Below are 6,271 nucleotides of genomic sequence, written 5' to 3'. Positions count from 1 at the left end.
ACGCATAAGAGAAGAAATTCAAAAGAAAGATTCAAGAAAACATGACACTCCTACCATTAATGTATCAAGGCAGCAAGAACACTGTTGTTCTAATCATCAAACTCCCGCTACATCGCCTACTTGTACCCCGAACGGCAATATGCAGCCAGAAAGTAATCTACCCAGTGCATCTTCTTGCAAGCAAAACTTTGACGTAAGAAATATACCCATGCGTCAAACTTCATTGCAAGAAAGCCTACGTCAAGGTCGACTCGATGATGCACAACTCGTCCTTGCTGAAGCGATTTACTTTTCTGGGAGTGCTATGATGATGGTGGACAGTGAGCATTGGAAGAGAGCATGGAAGAAAATTGGTGAGTTTGGACCAGGGTTTTCACCGCCTACGTACCATGCTATGCGAAATGATCTATTAGAGAAATGTTATGCGCAGGTAAAAGAACGTGTACAAAGAATAATTCTTAGCAATATAGAGCTTTCTGGATGTAGTATAGTAAGTGATGGATGGTCGAATGTGCAAAGAAAACCATTAATTAATGTAATGGTTATTTCACCTAGAGGTGAGACTTTCATCCGTGCCGTGGATTCAGCTGGTTCAATCAAAACTGGGGCTTACATTGCTCAAGTCATTAGCTCTGTGATAGAGGAAGTGGGTGCCAAAAATGTAGTCCAAGTCGTCATGGACAATGCAAAAAATTGTAAAAATGCATCCAGAATCCTACAGCGACAATATCCACATATTTTTCCGGTAGGCTGTAATACTCATAGTTTGAATCTTGTATTAAAAGATTGGTATAAATCTGATGATACCAAATGGTTTGCCTCAATCGTCGACACTGCTCGCCAGCTTGTGAAATTCATGCTCAAGAGACAGAGAGTTTTGGATATGTTTCGACCTCGCATGTCAGTTATGTTAAAGCTTCCAGCGGAGACTAGGTTTTGCACTCACTTTTACACTTTTGAGTCTCTTCTTAGAAATAAAGATGCAGTTTGTGAAACATTTACATGCATGGCATTTCATGACTGGGAGAACACTCAACTTGAAAAAGTGAAAGAGAAAATCAAAGTCTTGAAGGCAGCGCTTACGAGAAGAAGTTGGTGGAACAGTGTGATGGATGCATACCATGTAATGATGCCTGTTATGTATGCTGTACGAAGCCTTGATCAAAGAGCGCCTAATCTCGGAAAAGCAAGGATGCAATGGTGGACTGTCCAGCGGAGTTTGGAGTGTCCTGAGAAATTAGAGCATTCAGTGGTGGAAAAGCAATGGCGTGTACCATTCTCTAGTAGACAAAGAAAAGTTCTGTTGAAGTACTTTCATGCTAGATGGATTGGAGCACATTCACCACTGCACAGTGCTGCTTACATGTTAGATCCTGAATATTGGAATATGGATTTGATGTCCAACATTGAGGTGGTGCAAGATTTTTATAAAGTGGTAAACACTTTCTATAATAATGATGATGATCGTGTACAGTGCATAAAGGAGATGACCTCATTTCGGTTGAAAGAGGGTTTATTTTCCAACTCCCTTGTTCAACAAATGGCTAAAGAGCAACCTGCATGGAAGTGGTGGATGATGAATGGTGGTGAGCATTATGCTTTATTGCGCAACCTTGCAATGAAGGTTCTAAGTCAGTGCTCTTCAAACTCAGGCTCAGAAAGAAACTGGAGCATGTATAAATATATTCATAGTACTATTCGCAATCGACTTCTTGCAGATCGAGCAGATAAACTTGTTTACATATACTGCAATGAAAAGATCTTGCGAGACATCGAAAGCGAAGAGTATGAAGAAGATATGCCCAGATGGATGTACAATTGTGAAGATATAGTAGACGAGAACTTTGATGTTGGACGTACGTTGTGCACCACCCTTGAGATAGAAGACAATTTAGACATTGACTTAGATGAGCTTAATTTAGCAGACGAGAGAGTAAACGGTGAAAGAATTTTGGAGCAAGATACTGACATAGAGGAAGAAGTCACTTCATTAATTTAATAAAAAGTACTTGTACAAATGATCATATTTGGAGAAATTATCAATACAAAAGTAGAATTTGTTTTTCTTAGCTCTCATCTTGAAATAAATTGCGAATTGCACTAGGAGTTGCATCTAAAGGTCCTGGTGGTTTATATTCGCTAGCCATACCGAACACTGTATAAATACCTTGATTTATTGGGACATTGCACAATGCACATGTGGAAGTATTTTGCATTTGTCTCACTAAACATATTAAGTGGTAGTAGTGTCCACATGGTAGTATATACTGGCCGCTCCACCCATCGAATACTTTGTAACATACAGGACATTGGGGGGTGGAGGAACTTGTAGCCTCAGCAGAAACTCCCACAAGATCAGGATGTATCAAAAAATGAGAGATGTGGTTTCCTTAGCGCACAGGAGCAATACGTGAAGAGATGCTCTGCACGTCTTGGCTGATCTTTGTTAGTTGCTCTTGAATTCCTCTATTGGCCGGGGGAGGAGTTGACGCTTGAGTTAATCGGTCAGCTTCTTTCTCCTTCTCTGCTAGCTGTGCCCCTAAGCTTTCTTTGACCTGGTTTAACTCCAGTCCGGCGCCCTCCACCATAAGAGCAAGTTCTTCTCTTGTGAATGTAACTGTCTCTTCACGTATGTCGTGGGTGTTGACAGTGGCCTCTCTGGAGGCGAAGTCCACTGGAGTTTCCAGTATAAAGTGAGCATATAGCATTTTAGCAAAATACAGTGGAGCGTCGGCGTTATGGAGAGGACGGCCGTACACCTCCAAGAAAATGCGCTCGGCATTAGTTTTGATATCATTGTGAGTGCAACGAGAAATCTTCCATCTTCCCTTCTTTATCTCGCCATCTGGACATGGCCATATTGCCTTTATCATCTCTGTGGTTACCCGTTTGTTTATGTCTTTCCATTGGGCATAAGTTGGATTTGTCCATTTCGATAATCTGCACGCTGTTCTTGTAGCTTCGCGGGCTGTCAGGCCATGTGCAAGGGCCTTCATTCTCTCGTATGCCTTCTTGGCTAACTCCTGATGCTCGTTCGCTTGCGCCTGCTCCATATCTGCATGAACGTAAACGACTTTAGGATTTTAATGAACTGTAAAGATCAACGTAAGATAAATTGACCATTGCTCTCAAAATCTTGAAGTCAAACACAACGAGAGGAGATATGTATTGCAAAGACTCGATGAGAAATATCCACTTGACTCCAAAAACACTTCAAACAATGCTCGCACATCAAATTTTGAAGAGAAAACATAAACTTAAACACCAGAAGAGGAGAGAGATATTGCAAAGACTCAATGAAGAGAGAAACAAAATTTTGAAACATTGGACACATCAAATTTTGAAGAGAAACAAAATTTTGAAACATTGGACACATCAAATTCTCAAATTCCTGAAACTTCATCTCTTGATACTGTATCATTACAAAGTCGGGGTGAATGCCACCGATAGCTCTACAAGAGGACGTTGTGCCCTCGTAGGGTCAGTATTTAGTGACCTAAAAAATTCAACTACTTGCAAAATTGATTTTCGCTCATCGCGATTAGGCAGAAACATCCAATTTTTGACTCTATGAATAATAGTATCCATGGTAACTTTGTCATGGGAACTATTATCCATCCACAACTCTTGCACTTTCTTCCAAAAGTCATATAAAGTTTGTAATAAATATCCCAAGGCAAAAACATCAGATGCAGGAGTGTATGCATCTGCCAAAAATGGATCATAAAGCTCTGGGGCAATCCACGGCCGTTTATTTCGCTCTCTGTCTGCGCAGGAGACTGCCTGTGCCACCTTCTCCGGGTTCTTGTCTGCTTCAAAAATAAAATTGAGAGACACCCGTTTTTTGGGCGCTCTCAGCAGCAACCCCCAATCGATAAGACCTATGCGTGGCTTTAGCTCTTTTGTATAATCCAACACTACATTAAAAGGATGTAGGTCGGTATGTACAATACCTGCCATATGTGCTGCCGCTACACCTTCCACCAGGGCATGCATAATATGTGGCATATTTATTACTACCTCTTTTATTTTTGAAAGTTCTAGATGACCTAAAGGGATATTATCAGGCGGGGGTTGTCTCCATCCTCGATCCAAACGAAAAATGGCTCTGGTGAACTCACTGAATCTAAAGGGAACCTTCAGAAGAGTATCACCAAGAGCGCCGCCATTATAGTACGGGAAAATTGTGATCCAAGGAGCCTCTTTTGTAAAGGCAATGCATCGGACAATCGATGGATGTAGCACTTGCATACCCTGCTTTGCCTGGAAGCTCTCGAACTTCGCGCTGCCTTCTCCTTTGTAGTGCTTTCCGCAAAAAGTGATGTGCTCCGGTAAAAATGATATACCTTTAATTGCATACTCTTTTACTGTTCCAAACACACCGGAGCCAATTGTTCGTCCTTCGTGAAGAGCTTCGTGTGGGATGCCAATAAGATGTGTGCACATAGAATTGTAGATGGTACGATTAATGACACCTGTACCACTTGCATCTGCCTGACTGGACGTTGCAGCGACGTCCTGGGCAATTCGCACTCTTTTGGGGAGGGACTCTGCATCCAACGCCTTCATGCGCTTGCTCTTGACCCTTTGCTCGCTCCATACAACGTCCCATAACTGTAGACGTTGCATGTTGGCTTCAGGCGGGGCAGCATCTCTTAGATCACTGCACGCTACTCGCATGCTCCCCAAAATGGTTCGTGTTATGTGCTGATGGTTGAAATCTGCTATCTTCTGTCTATCTAGCAGCTCAGCGTTGCCTCCGCTTCGAAGCCTACGCTGTGCATTTTTCCATATTTGGTCTATGAGATCTCGCATGAGTATCTCAGACTCATTGATCTTCTTGACGACATCATCAGTACATTGTGATACTGTGATGACCGCTTCAACGCGAATTGCTCGCAGAACAATTTTGCGCTCTTCGGGAGAAAGCATGTTGATCGTCTTCGTAAATCTAGCAAATAACACTAAACATAAAAAAACAAAATATCAAACATTACTGAAATAAACATCAAGCAGACGTGAGAGAACAGCAACAAGTATATCAATATCGTCAATGTTCATACAAAAACGGAATACCAAATAATTTTAATGAACTCAATATCATCCAATACATCATCAAACGTGAGAAAACAGCAATAAGTGTATCATTACTTATCAATGATCAAACAAAAACAGAATATATCAAACATTACTGAACTCAACATCATGCAATACATTATCGAACGTGAGACAACCGCAACAAGCGCATTATTACTTACGAAGTGTATACATTATCGAATGAGAGAGAGAGAGAGAGGGGGAGGAAGAGAGAGAGGTGTGACAGATAGAGAGAGGAAACATTAAATGATATTTTTTATAGTTTTGTGAGTTCCTAGAGAGAGAAAAATAATGTTTTGTAATCCTAAAGCACTCCTCATCTACATACCTATCGTGATAGAGAGAGATGTGAAGTGTATCATGAGAGAGAGAGAGAAAGAGTTGTGAAGTGTATCATTGCGAGAGAGAGAGAGAGAGAATTGTGAAGTGTATCATGAGAGAGAGAGAGAGAGAGAGGAGAGGAAGAGAGAGTTGTGACAGATAGAGAGAAGAAACATTAAATCACATTTTTAATGTTTTTGGGAGTTCCTAAAGAGAAAAATAATGTATTGTTTTAATTTTTAAGTAAATAGAGGGAGAAAAAAGAAATTATTAAGAATTATGTATATTTTAAGAGAAATAAAAAAAATCATTATCTACACATCTATCGTGTTGTGAAGTGAATCATGAGAGAGATAGAGAAAGAGTTGTGAAGTGTATCATGAGAGAGAGGGGGGTAAGAAGAGAGAGATTCATATTTTTCGAGTTACGAATCACGATATTGTAAAATAAAACGGTTAGACAATATGATGTAAACTTTGATCCATGAAATACTAATGCCGCGTTAGCAACCAAGTATCGCATGGATCAAACACAATAAAAACAATACAAGTCAAATCAAACAAATTTACGACATTTATTCGACCGCGTTAACGATCATATGCCGAAATACGCAAGGAAATTTACGACACTTTTTCGACCGCGTTAACGATCAAATGCCGCAATATGCAAAAAATATTTTATGCACTAGCGGACGACACCAACTTGCCGTGTTAACGACAAAATGCTGCCCGATTCTATGGGAATACCAATAGGGTACGAACATACACTGGCCGCGTTACCGACCATATGTCCGCATTTGACAAAGGGAAGGGAAGGGAAGGTGACATCGCCATAACGATACTATGCTTGCCGC

The sequence above is a fragment of the Cibotium barometz genome, chromosome 27 (assembly GCF_041138505.1).
Source record: "Cibotium barometz isolate CiBa-2024 chromosome 27, ASM4113850v1, whole genome shotgun sequence".
NCBI lineage: Eukaryota > Viridiplantae > Streptophyta > Polypodiopsida > Cyatheales > Cibotiaceae > Cibotium > Cibotium barometz.
Note: the sequence above shows the minus strand (reverse complement) of the source record.